General features: G+C 45.6%; 1 protein-coding gene across 2 annotated transcripts in view; it reads left to right on the top strand.

Annotated features, from left to right (window-relative positions):
* Positions 1 to 670: 670 nt before the first annotated feature.
* Positions 671 to 13928, top strand: part of SUSD3 (sushi domain containing 3) — a 69429-nt gene continuing 56171 nt past the window's right edge. For both annotated transcript variants that reach the window (XM_072044389.1, XM_072044388.1), the window contains exon 1: positions 671 to 914. The gene's annotated coding sequence lies outside the window, so the exon portion shown is untranslated. The remainder of the gene's footprint in view (positions 915 to 13928) is intronic.

Raw genomic sequence — 13928 nt, 5'->3', positions numbered from 1 at the left:
AAATAGGGTTTCAGGAAGATAAAACCAGCTTATGTAGCTCAAATACAGCACAACAAACTTAGCCTTCTGCTAGCATGCACAATGTAAAAGGCTGTTACCTAAATGTGTCTTACCAACGTGTCTCGAAACTCAGGCAGCAAATCCTCACCTGGAAGAAATGATGCTAACTTAAACAATGCTTTTAAATGAACCTTGGATCTGGTCAGCAACATTGATTTGGTTTTGACTGATCAAAAAAACCTTTGACTGACTCAAAAAACCTTCCATCTTCTCGGTATTTTCCACTTTCACTGTCTACACTGTCCTGCCGTGCATAAATCTTATTTAAAAGCTAATTTCAACACAGCATGTGCACTTAGTGTACACTGATCAGTGATGAGTCATGTTCAGCTTGATAAGGAAATGAATGAAAGCCCTTACAATTTAAAAAGACTCAGTGTTCCCATGGCTAGACCACACAGGAAAGCTGTGTTGGAAAGCTCTAATTTCCAATTTCCAAGTCCCTCTATTGTTTCTGTCAGGTGGACCTGTTTTCCTTGCAAAACGTCAAGCAATTTTCCTATATTTCAGCAATATGCTCTGCAGACACTGGAGTTTTTCAGTTCCCTATTCAGGTCAAAGAGATTTCATAAGGTCTGTAGCTAGTGTACACAAGTCTGAAAAGGAATAATCAGTTATCTCAGCATCTCGGAACAGGCAAGGCTCTGTCAAGACTCTTCCTCTGTGTTACAAGTACCCATGTGCTCTTGTAAGACCTTGTGCCAGAGTACGCTGTAACTTGCAAGAAGACATTAAACTGGAAAATAAAATGTCGTCCCACTTCCAGTGCTGAAGAAGCAGCTTTCAGATTCCAAGCTGCAGATGGTGGTCCTGTGCAACTGGTGACAACGAATACCAGCAGACTTCTGAATCAGGTAAGAATAATTAAACATTGTGCATTGGCCTTGTGCATGCATTATTAATTTCACACTTCGCATTGGGCAGCACATTTTTGCTTTGATAAAAGGCCCAGTATTGATTCAGATCATACTGAAGCTGTAAGGAGATTTCAAGAAATTTTAGTTTTCAACTCTTTGAAGTTGCCTGTGGTGTTGTTACAGTGGTCTGGGTCCTTTGAGCAAATCTGAAAGCATTGGGATGTTTCCACAGGCAGCTATGGATAGGGAGGTGTCCTAGGAATTCCACTGCCTTCATGCTATTTATAGGTCAATTGGCCAATTTAATTTTTCAACAAGAATAATTGCATATTGGGGTTTTATAAGCTTTTTATTATTTTTTTTTTATTACAATAAATGCTGTTGAAGCCACATTGTGGAAAACAGGAATAACTCAGGAACTGAATTAAAATAGGAAAACCTTTGCACTGAAAATAACATGTTATGGAAATAAACTCGCTGTCTTGTACAAAGCTTAGAGCTAGGTAGGACTTCAGGGGTGGTACACCAACAGCTGGGGAGAGCCATAACATACAGGTTCTGTTAGTAAAACTTGCATAACTTCAGAGAAAATGCAAGAAAATGTGAAGCCTGTTCCTTAGGCTGTGCCGGAGACACAGGGAGCTCAAATAACAACTAGTCCTGTCAATGTCTACTGCACTTGGAAGGAGTTAGGTGCATTTCCCAAACCTCAGTGTCCAGAGGGAGGGTATGGACCACGGGTTTATCAATTCTGTGAGAAAATCCCTTTTCATAATGAAGCTCTGAATCCCTCCGTTAGCCAGCGTCAAGAAGCATCAAATTCTTGGAGTTGGATGACAAAAGGTCTCCTTGAAGTCGTGTTAAATGATAGGGTCAAATTGGATTGATTTAATCAACCATAACAGACGTGTCTGTTCAGGTTTGCCAGCAGTGTATGACAGTGTTGTGTCCATGTGTGCTGTTGGACATCAATGGGAAGGACTCAAGAACTTACAGGTGAGTGGTTGGTCCTCGGCTACAAGCGATTGAGGCAGTGGGATTTCTGACGGCTTTAGGCAAAAGGAATCAGCCTATACTGTCTCGGTTAGTGGAAGTTTCTAGCCTCTGTCTCGTGTGCATTGTTTGTGGCTTTTGAATCACCAGGCCAAAACAGGAGGTTGCAGTGTTACTGCCCCAGCAGCCAGTAGCCCTGTGAAGCCCGTTGGGTGGTGTATCGCTGCCTGGATTTTCTATCACTTTCTGTGGCAGGGAGAGGGGGCTGAGCCCCCAGGGCTGCCTGGGCCAAGGCAGCAGGAGTGCGCGCTGCAGGGGCCACTTACAGAACAGTAGCCATGGGGCCCTCAGGTTACACGAAGTGGGTGTGCAGAAGCAAACCTTTTGTAGTGATCTAACGTATGCCCTGTGGCACAAGGAGTGCGCACAACACACCATTTATTTGCCGTTGTATTGTCTGGGTGCCTGAACTGATGCTTGCACACAGCACGCGGCCCTGTTGAAGACAGCTTCTGCTTGGTGAGCAGGAAGTTCACGCCTGGGCAGGACTGCAGCTACACTTGATGGGGCACGAGCAGGAGCAGGGTTTACATTTTCCAGTTGTCACACTGCATCTAGAGCCATTGCAGCAAATAGATGGGCACACTTTAAATAGGTAACTACAAGGAAAGAGCCCTCAGGGAGCCTTTGTCTTCACAGGCAGGACTTAAGCCAGTCTCCAACATGACAGGGGCAGAGGTGATATCCCATGGCCCAAGTCCCCAGGTGTATGTTCCAGCATTGTGTTAGGGAATATATTGTAAGTTAAGGAACCTTACATTGCTGTTGTTTCCTATAGTCTGGTGATCATCCGCATTTACCAGAAGCTTGTGTGATTTTTAAAGCACAAATCCCCAAGAGCTATGAGAGCAAGGTAACTAAACACTACACACAGAGAGAATCTGTTAGGGCAGAACTGAGTTAACTGAAATGAAAACAAGACCCTGAGGACAAATGGTTAGTGAGAAACATGCATTTGTGCTGTGAAGAAGCTGTTCCCCTTTGTTCCAGGCTTTGCGAAGTCAGGAGGAGAAGAGCCACTTGGGCGGCAGTGCCCTGGGGAAGGTGGTTGAGCCTTGGGCCTTCTTACCAGTCAGCCGCGAGCAGGCTGCAACTCCCACAGCATCCTTAGAAGGCAGTGCCTTTTATGAGCTGTCTTCATGTGGGAGTACTGAGGTAGTAGACACCAATTAATGCCGTTAAAGGTTAATTAGATGTGCAGAACCAGTCAGAAACACGGCAGTTTCTGAAGAATTTCTCTTTCATGGCCACTTCCTTTCTTGTCCTGTGCTTTGGATAAACCTAACAGCTTTGGTGTTTTTCAAGTTCATCCTTTTCCCTAGGTCTGTTGATCGCTTTTCCTACCTTGAAATTCTATCGTAGCCTTATTTGTGTGCATGGTTGAGGGGAAAAATACCAGCTGGAAATGGGAGGAGGACACATTTCTTCTGAACTAGGGCTGAATTTAAATCTTTAGAAGCATACCTCATTAAAACACAGTTTTCTCACTAAGTAGCACTGTTTTGACGGGCAGTTGAAGTGCAGTGGGTACACAAATCCACATTAAAATGTGTCGAGACTGTGACTGCAGAGCAGGGAGATGCAGCCTGCCTGCTGGTGAAGCAGGGAGCTCAGCATAGGTTTAATCACGTGCGTACATCCAGTGCTGGTGTCTCAGGTGTGCTTTGCAGCTGATCCTGGGATCTGTTTCTTTCATACCTTGAGGGGCCAACTTTCAGGGAGCAGTGCTCACCGTGTTCCTCAAAAGCAGCCTCCCGTGTTACTCGTTCTTCTCCTTTCCCCATCTGCTTCGTCGTGTTTATCGTTTGCCGTCCTTTGCTATTGTTGCTCAAATAGGGGCCACATGTGGTGACAGTGGCAGACTTGTACAATTTTTTCTAAATATAAAAAGTAGCCAACAGAGGAAGATGTTGCTTTCCTGAGCTAAGAGTTGGAGCCATCTCTGAGAAGGGAGAGATTTTCTGTGCAGGGGCTGATAAAACTGTGGTGCTCCCCTAGGCAGATCTTGGTTCCCTTAAAAGTATGTAAATTGCAGCAATCTGAACGAATACGAAACATGGAGATTTGCTGAAGAGACAAATCTGGAAACAAAGATGATGACAGAGGTCTCTAAAGCATGCCACATTCTTGCTATGCTGCCAAGCAGGGAAGAAAATGGTGTTCTAGCAGCAAAACAGTAGAGAAGTGCAATAAAGTCCTAACAATAAGCAGGAGGGCACAGAAACAGAACAATGCTTCCATCCCCTTTTGACCACCTACTTTTTCTTGCCTTTATTTTCCTTCTGCTTTGTCTTAGTTCTTTCCCCCACCTCTGCAAAGTTTATTCCCAAGCCTCCTTTCTTGTCATTTGCCCTCTCCCTGTCCATGAGCTGTTTGTAGAGAGGTACGCTCCACTGGAGCGTGCGCCACTCCTGTAGCTGTTGGCTGAAATGTGGGCAGGATGCTTTGGTGTTTGGATTTTGGGGCTTTTTTCCCTCCAGTCCTGAAGAGGCTATGGAGATGGTAGATCCCCACAGGTATGGGAAGGGCAGGAACCTAATCTGCTGCAACTGTTTCATCCACATGCATCTTCTCAGGTGCAAGTCCCTGGAGACTTAAATTCAAGCCAGTTCCATTCCCACATCTTCTGTGTGTATGCTCACAAAATAATTGCTTGCAAATTGATAGGGGCTTGCTAATGAGCTTATCCTGGAATAGTGTGCTGCTCTGCAATGCCTGGCTCAATGAAGAGCCTCAGCGGCAGCGTGACAGAGTACCTGTGGCCAAAAGCAAGATTTGTTCACAAAGCTGGCAGCTTCTAACTGGTGCTAACTGCTACTCCCTGACTCAGTACGGTAATATTCACACCCCTAACTACAATAACTCTGAAGAATTTCTACTTCATGCCTATAAATCATTTATTATTCAGCAGTGTCATCTTTGAAAATGAGTAATTGCTGGAGTTTTGGTTTTGTATTTTGACATTGGATTTATTTTTTCAAATTTATGGATTTATCCTACTTTGATCTAGTGAGAACCGACAACATGTTGTTTGGATATTAATCACAGCCATCCCACCATGCAAACTGTGACAGGCTGTTTAAGCTCAATCTCTTTTATTTTTATGTTTCCATCACCGATGTCTATAAAAATATATCATAGGCATGCCATTTGTGCAGAGTAAGGCTGAAAGTAACTGCCTACCTGTAGCCAAACAAATGTTAATTCTTTAAAATTTGGTATCTGTGCTACTAGAAACTGGGGTGGCTGGAATCTGAACCTCTGAAACAAGACAGGCAGGGGTTCAGTGGTGTGGCCAGTGTCACCCCAGGTTTCCCACAGCCTTCTGTGCCCAGCGTGAAGCCCATTGCCCAGCCCCACGGGACAGGAGCTGGTCAGCTAGCTCAAAATGGAGCAACTCCAGATTTTAATTCTGGAAGATTTTTTCCTATGCAGCCATTGGTGTTGCCCAAGATGGGCGTTTTCATGCTTGCTCCATGCTGAACATCATTAGGACAGTCATTTTTCAGGATGTGTACATTGTTTCTAGTAATCTGTGAAGTGGAGCTGGCTTCCTTCAGAGCTCCTGGTGGGACTGGAGGGACCATTAATGAATTCCCCTGTCCTTCCCCTGTCCCTTGGCCACCAGCTCTGTCCTGCTGGCTGCAGGGGATCGTGGAGCACCTTTGCTCTCTCCTGGGCTCTAATGCTCACCTTCAATGTGCTGTTCTAGATGAAGAACCACCACAAAAGTGAATAATACATGAAAAATTGTAAGATTTCCAGCCCATTACTCATAAATGAGTCATAATGTTGTTCCAGGTGCTGGTGTTTTCAGCTGACACCAGACTATGTTCTTGAATGTTGCTGTCTTACGAGCTCACTGCATAAGTGATACCTGAGTACAGGACTGCCAATAGTCCAAACACTGATTTCTAGTAAATGTCAACAATCCTTAGGTTTAATTACCTCCATTAACACTTTCTTTAATGGCAGCTTAGCAGAGAGTTCTGCACAAGCATCAGATAAATTGAAACAGGAAAAAAAAAAAAAAAAGAGGAGCTGGCAGTGAGAAGGGTAATAGCTACAATTAAGAAGTGTGAAGCTTTGTTTTGTGTTATCTCTCTGTATCTTTGAGTTCTCTGTATTTGCTGTACATAATGAAACACTAATTTAGAATGCAATTTGGTTTGAATTTATTTTTGGTGGACTAGAATAAATGAATACTGTCGTCTCATAAACAGGGCTGGGATTCAGTCTGTAGTTTAGCCTCGCCAGCTTTGTAACGTTCTCACATCTCCGCAAAGAACATGCTAATCCTGCGCACAGCAAGTCCTTGAATTCGCTGCTCCAGTGTCACTGCTGGGGCTCGCTTTGTGCTTCAAGGCTGCTGCAGGGAGTTTGGGTGGAGTGGTTCACTGCTGCACTAAAGTTGGAATAAGATTTGTAAAACGCTGCTTTAATCACAAGCAATTTTTATCCTTCCTGATAATGCTGCGAGCAGCATGTTTAATAACATTTTTAATGGATCCAATTGCCTGTTATTAAGAAATGCACCAATATCATTCTGCTTCTGATCCATGCACTGAGTTGTGCGGAGTGCTCACAGTGGTAGCAGACCAACTATGAGAGGAAACGGTCACTGCAAACCCTGTGGTTCAGGTTAAAATAATCGTTTTGTTTTCTGAAATAGGGGGAAACAGAGGTATTTCCCTTACTTATTTTTTCGCAGCTTGAAGCCATATCCTGGCTGCTTAGAAATCCAGCAGTAAAATTCCTATTGACCTCTCTTTAGACCTATTTTTCCTTTGTCAAATACATTTTTTTTCTTTCTAGATTTACAGGAGTTTTCTTTTTCTTTATATATGTATATTCTTCCTTGCACCTTTTAAAGTCCCCAGCCCAATAGTGCACGCAAGTAAGTGTAAATGCTCTCTGTCAGTGTAATTATTAGCCCACACAGGGCTAGGCACACACTTCAGGGTATCCATGGAGCAGCATCAGAGTGCCAGTGTTTTCTACAGTGAAGCCTCGGGAGCAAACCTCTGCCTGCCCTTTTCAGTCACTCAGACGAGGTAGGACTGAATCACATATTTACTTGTTCCTTACAGCCCCGGGGACCTGGCAGTGGGAGGGTGATGGCAGCATGCTCAGGCCCCCAGGAGCAAGGGGAGCGTCTGCCCACGAGTGGTCATGGCCAGGTGGAGGAGAGAAGTGGGGTGAAATGCAGTGAGAAAACTCCACGTGGCTTTCCCTCTTTGGTTCTGAATCAAGTATTCTGGACAAAATTGCTCTTTGGTCATTTAATCTCTTCTATTCCAATGGGATAAGTTGGAATCACTTCCTTTGTGATTTCATAAATTAAGGAATGCCTCACTTCTGTCATTGGCAAGTTCTGGTGGTTTTCGTTCTGCCCACTGGGGAAAATAAAAGTATAAAATGAAAGCTAGGAGATGTTTTCCCAGGCAGTCTCTCAGAGGCCAAAGAAAAGCACGGAGCCAGCCATGTACTCAGCTGGTTGCCTGCAATTCTGGAAAATTCACAGTCGCAGTAAGAACAGCCCAAATAATCCTGCAAATGCTGTGCGTGCCTGTAATAACCCGTGAGATGTGTGAATTCGGCCTGAGCTTGAATCTGAGCTCCTCGGACAATTTGCCTTTCAAGTTTCTTTCCCATGCAAGCAAGCGCCCTGATCCGAGCGTTGTACACTGTGCAGATCCGCACCGCTGCCAGGGACCGGATTTATTACCACTTCAAACAGAACAAACACATAAACAGCAACTCCGAGAGATTCTCTCTGCAGTGCCGCTCCGGCAGCCCTTTGCTGTACCCAGCTGCGAGACACCCAGCCCCAGGCCTTCCCCCCTGTTCCACTACTGGCAAGGTGCATCTGCAGCGGGCAGGCGGCGGCGTTAGGACAGGAGCCAGGTGCTGGCAGGTCCCCTGGCCACAGAGTACGGTAGGGAGCAGCGCACGTCCTCTCGAGACTTCATCTCCTGCAGCTCTGGGCCACAGGATTTGATTTCGGATCACCAGCCTCTCTCAGTGTACGGCCTGCCAAGCGTGCTTTTTGGCTGTTGGGTAGGGAGAAGGCTCTCCTTTCCTCCCGCGGGTTTGTTTTACCGAACAAGCACCAGGGGGAGCGTGTGATCAAAAGGGAAAAATGCTGATGGGGGAGTGAGGGGGACAGCTCCTGGTTGTACGGGGATGCACTGTGCTGCTCTGCACTTAACTCTGTGCAATGGCCAATAAGAGCCCATCTCTGGTGTCTTTCTGCAGGAGTGTGCTTTTATGGATTTTAGGTTTTACTTCTAATTCTCCACAGCACCAAGATGGGCATTGTCACCTCCTCACATGCTCACAAGCACTTGCATCAGACATTTGTTGGGGCTTTGAGTAACAATGCCAGTTCTTTCAGGAATAAAAGTGGGTCAGCCTGATCCAGAAAACGCAGGGAATAAATCTCACCAAACCTTTGCCTCTCCGTGATGTACACAAAAGCCTTATGTCAGCAGTCCACAGCCTACCCTGCGGTGAGGCGCTATCCCAGCGTGGAGGTGAAGACAGCTTCCTGTTGTACCTGCAGGCTCTGCATAACTCAAATGTCAGAAACCAGCACACGTTTCAAGCTGGTTCCAGCACCTTTGCGAGCATGTGAGGACTGAGGCCATACATCTAGCAGCGAGTGAGATATTGCTGGTGTTTAAGGAAAGGCAGGTACCTCTCTGCTGCAGCCTCCCTAAGCAAATTCCTGCTGAGACGCCGCGCTCTGCGGCAGCTGCCCCAGTGTGTGAGCCTGGCTGTAATCAGGGATCAGAGTGCGTCTGTAGCTCTTGTCTAATGGTGCCACTGCTGCCTCTGGAAAACACCTAAGTGCTGTGAACTTCCCATCAGAGGTTGGCCTTGGTGTGTGTCTGCGGCTGCAACCCTCTGAGCTGTGTTCTTCAGGTACCTCGGTAGTGGCGGTTGGGTTCGGGGGTTCCTCGCGCCCACTCCGGTAACGTTACAAGGCAGCACGTGAGACCCTTGCCTGAATTCACCTGCCTCTGTTTCCAGTACAACCGAGCAGCAGCAGTGATGCTTCCTAATCCATACCAACCCTGATAATGGGTTAATGGATTCATTGCCCATCTCAGACCTTCAGTCACTGAGCAGATACTGGAGTGGAAGACACAATAAGGCGGCCCTAAACCCAAGTCCAGCTCTTTTTCATGTCATTTTTCTTTCCTTGGCAGTTCAGCCATGCTCCGAAAAATTAATGTGGGGAAAAAAACTGCACCACCTGTTTTCATAGATCTGTGCCCTGTCAATATTCAGAACCAAACCTTCTGGCTTGAGCAACTCAGAGAAGATTTTACTGCATTTGGTGCTTGTTGCCTGCCCTCAGCAGCTGCTGTAGTGCTCACAGGAGGGGGCTGCTGTCTCTTGGCCACAAGGACCAGCAGAGTCCTGGGGGCCCAGTCCTTCACGCCAGTGCAGACCCCTTGGGGGTGATGGCCCTGCTCAGGTATTGGGTGCAGGACTCGGGCTGGCCCACAGCAGCACTGTTGTTGGCACAGGTGGGGAGGAGGGGAACAAGAACCCCGAGCCTGCCTGACCCCGAGGTGACTGCCCCCAGGAGCTGGGCACTCCAGCTCACAGTCACTGAGGGCGAGGACAACCCCAGCACCTGCTGGGGCCTTCGCTGTGGGAATCTGCACTTCAAGGTAATGCACTCTCTCTTCATTTTATTATTTTTTGTTTCACCACCATTACAGAAGGAAGGTCTTTCCTTGTCCTCTAGTCCAAGACTGGTTCCCCCTAACAGCACCTGCTGTGCTTACAGGGGCAGCCATGCCTTTTGCACTGCGTTCGGGTGGAAGGCTATGAAGGGATAATAGCGGGACAAGTATGATAGGAACAATACTGATGCTGTTTTCATCATGTAAACCCAAGTTCCAGACTACAAAACTCTCTTACACATAACTTATATTTTATGGCCGTTTTCTTTTTATAGCTGCCTCTAAGTAGACATCTACATTGGAAATTACAGGATTAAAGAAATTCTTTTCTTTAGGGTAAACTTGAACTGAACTGGTGCATTCATATTTAAAGTAAATACTAAATATTCATAACCTTGTGGCAAGCAGTTAGACATGAGATTTGGTTTCCCTTGTGCTATCATCTTCACTGCTGTTAATAATGCCTGTTCTTATCTGTTCTCAAAGCCGTGCTATTGGAATTGAACTGTATCACCAAATGCATCTCATGTCAGCATGAGTCGGGCTCGATAGCACAGGCAGTGCCTTTTCATTAAGGTTTCCTACAATCTACTACATTGTCAGGTCTTTTTTCAAGAGTAGTTGTATCTTTCCAGAAAGCTATACCAAAGAAAGCAGATCAGTCTCTTTCACCAGTTTTCATGTGAGTTGACCAAGGTAGAACACACGTTTGTGCTGCTTTACTGATATAGAAAATCCATTTGTATTATAATTACAAGCTAGAATAAGAAGGTTGTTTTTTGTTTGTTTGTTTTTGTTTTGTTTTGTTTTGTATGTAGGTTTTTCAGTTATTCCTACAATTCAAAACATTTTCTAGGGGGGAAGTGTTTGATTATGAGTTTACTATTTTTAACATTGATTATAGCTTTAGGTAATGTTTCAAAGAAAAAAAATGGTAACAGCACAGAGGCTTGAGGCTGGTGTAACCAGCCTCTTGTTAAAAGCAAAATTTGGCATGGTGCAGTGAATCAGGCTGGAGAAAGAGGCCGGAGTGAGAGCCATTTTCAGCACCTGTTTCTGGCCAGCTTGGGGACTTGGGCCAACTCTCAGTCTTTACTTCCTCTCTTCTTCTTCCTTCTTTTGGTTTTGAGTACAGACCCTTTGGTTCATCTCCATCTCTAGGTTGTCTGTCCCTATGTGCCTGAACAGGACCAAGCATGACTGGTTGGCTCTGGCTTGGAGTCTTTGGGTGCTGTTGAGTGTAATTTCAAATCTAGCTCATCCAAGCTCATCCACTCATCCAAGATGGGTCATTAAGCAACATTGCCATTAGAAGTGTTGACAGTCCATTTAAAGGTGGGAGATGAGCTTTGTTCTGTGTTAATTTGCATGCAGGAAGACAGAGAGTTGCCTGCTTATCTCATTGAAGAGCTGTGCACATCAAGTCAGTGTGGTCTGAAAATATCCATGTGACAAACTCTACTTTACAAAACCCTTTTGTGGTTTCTTCTTTTGTTTTCGTTTCAGTCTTATGATAAACTGCTCCAGTTGCTTGCTAGTAGGCAAACCCTATTTCCTCCCTGTGAGGTTTCCTTGCTTAGCATTGCTGTTCTTGGAACCAAACACACCGAGAAATGCAGCAGGAGACCTGGATCTCATTTACTATGACTTCATTAATATAATTCCTTCAGGGATGTGCATTCTCAACAAGTCAAGGGAAATATGCGTAATAAAAATGAATACAGTAAGGAAGCAACATACCATAATGCAATAGCAAAGCACTCTCAGAGAAAGGACGCACTTCAAAATGGTGTAGCAGAATCTATCTCAGCCTGCATCGGCTTCCTGTACTGCAGAAACCAGCCCGAGGGGCCCAGGGCATGGTGCTGCCTTCCTCTGAGGCTGTCACCAAAGTTCTCTGGGGACTTGTAAAAAGCCTACAGCAGCACCCAGCTTTGTCCAGATACAAGATGCAGGGTCAGGGCCCTAGTTTCATTCTCTTTCTTAATCTTCTGTCACTTGGAAGGAAGCAGAGCTTCCAAGGCTGAATAAATGGAAGTAACCAGGAGTATTTGTCAAAAAAAGCTGTAAGCTTAAGGCTTTCCTTTGTCCTAAAATCTGTTCTTCTGAGTACAGCTTGCTTCTGTGCAGAGGGCTAGCACAGGGATTAAGCATCACCTAAATCCTACTTATGCCTTCATATTAGTGCGTAAGGAAGGCTTAAGCTGCTAATAGTCCCTTCTAGCTCTCTGTGTAGAGCCAAATTTCATATGTTGGCTACGATGAGGCTAGCGAATAAGCTTAGTTGTGCCAGCAGCAGCCAAGTTTGAACATGGGACTGGATTTAAAGTGACCACTTGCCTACCCACCGTGTCATTTCTAGGGGTGGCTACCAGCTCTGCGGGGTGGCGACCGGGTGCAGGTGCTGCCGACCTTGTGAAGCCTGCTCGAAGCCCAGCTCCTGGCCACGGATGGGACCGGGCTGGGTCGGGCACTGCCAGAGGCCGGGTGTGTGCGCCCGGTGAGCATGACACGGGGAGTGATGTGGCTTGCTGAGCTGTGCTAGCAAACCATTTCCATCTTTCTGGTTGTAACTGCAAAGTCAAATACGTTAGGTTTTGTGATGCAGGCTGTCAGATAAAGGCCATCAGGCCCTACCCGCTTCACAGTCACAAAATGCCTTCTCCGAGAGCAGCTCCTGCAGCACGAAATCAAGCTGGTCTGTTCAGAGCACTTAGGTAGTGCCCGATCCCCAAACACTAAAGCGCCTGGCAGCTCCTGGGAGCTAAACCTCTCAGAAATATGACAGAGTGCTCAGTTCTTCCTGGCTCTCGTTAGGTAAGGCTCTTCTTTGATTAGCTGCTTATCCAGGAGTCACTGTCTGTTTCTGAATTGCCTATCATCCCCCTGCTGCACTTAATTAAGCTGCTGTCTTTTTTCTTTTTTTTTTTTAACTTTTTATGGAGAATAACAGATTAAACAGTTGGAACAAAAATGTTTTTGTTACAGGAGGCATTCATTAACAAATCAATTAGGTGTACTTAATATCATTCCAGTGCAATTTTCAGTGTGAGTGCTTTTCTATTAATTTTCCTATCCTGCTAAAACGTAGCATTATGCCAGCAGAAAGAAGAGTTGGCAAAGGCAAAAACAAAAACAAGGGAGCTGCCAAGTGCAAGCAAAAAAAGGAAATGACAATGCAAGCAGACATGGCGAGTATTCAATAATTTATTCCCTTCCCTAGAAATGGGATGGACTTTGACAGGTGTCTAATTCCGGAGATAATGAGAAACACAGCAATGAGGGTGAAGAGTAACATGCAGTGATGGTTTGGAAAGTCACAGCATTCCAGGAATGAGCTGACTCCAATGTGAATCTCTCTCCACCACCTGCATTTGGGCCTTTGGTACAGTGCAAGGGCAGTGCAAGTGATGACTGAGCTCTTTATTATGGCTGAGCAGCATGGTCTTTGCAGTGAGCAAGGGCCTCTCAGCACCAAGACTGCAGAAAATGAAAATGAAACCCCTCATAGAACAGTTTTTACCAAATCTTTGTCACCTCTCAGAATATGCAGAGGGTATGAGAAGTGTTGAGGCTAGAAGCTATATTTTTGCTAGATGATGTGTTGCTTTGTAATACCTCTGTCCCTGAATTTCTGGTGAGCTTCCACGTGATCCAGTAGGTTGTGTACTGGGTCCAGCAGGGCTTGAGCAGGTACAAAGCAAGTGAGAAAGGGGAAGCAGCAAGATGAGCAGTCCTGGCCTGCTGTGCCTGCGGGGAACCGTCTGCACAGCATAATCTGGCCCAGCTTTTGATAGAGGCAAATGGGACTCATCCTTTCAGCAGGATTATTTAGAATTCACTTTAATCTTTTCTAAGTTTCCTAGATTTCAGTGTGCTTGTTTGGTTACTTCATTCTCTAGTCTCTATTTTGCCTACTAGGGGATTTCCATAAGGCTCATTTCATTTTTTTCCAAGAAGAGGAGCATGAATGTGAGGTTTTAGGAGAACGATGCCACCACTTCAGAGCTTTGCTGTGGGCACGTGAGGCTTTCTGCTAAATGTAAACTACATGAAGTCCTGCGAGGTGAGTGCAGTCGGGCAACTGTAACAGCCCCTGTATGTAACGCTGCTTCTAAAGGCGGTGTGGGGCAGGCAGAAATGGGAGCCACAAATCTTTTTTCCTGTGCTCATTGATTGCCTTGGCACTGATAGATGCTTATAGCTGCTTCTGAGAGGAAGACAATAAAGTTACCAATTTCTTGTTTGATGCTGGAGC

This window comes from Anas platyrhynchos, chromosome 13 (genome assembly GCF_047663525.1).
Source record: "Anas platyrhynchos isolate ZD024472 breed Pekin duck chromosome 13, IASCAAS_PekinDuck_T2T, whole genome shotgun sequence".
Lineage (NCBI taxonomy): Eukaryota > Metazoa > Chordata > Aves > Anseriformes > Anatidae > Anas > Anas platyrhynchos.
The sequence above is the reverse complement of the archived record's forward strand: the minus strand, read 5'-3'. Positions and strand labels throughout refer to the sequence as shown.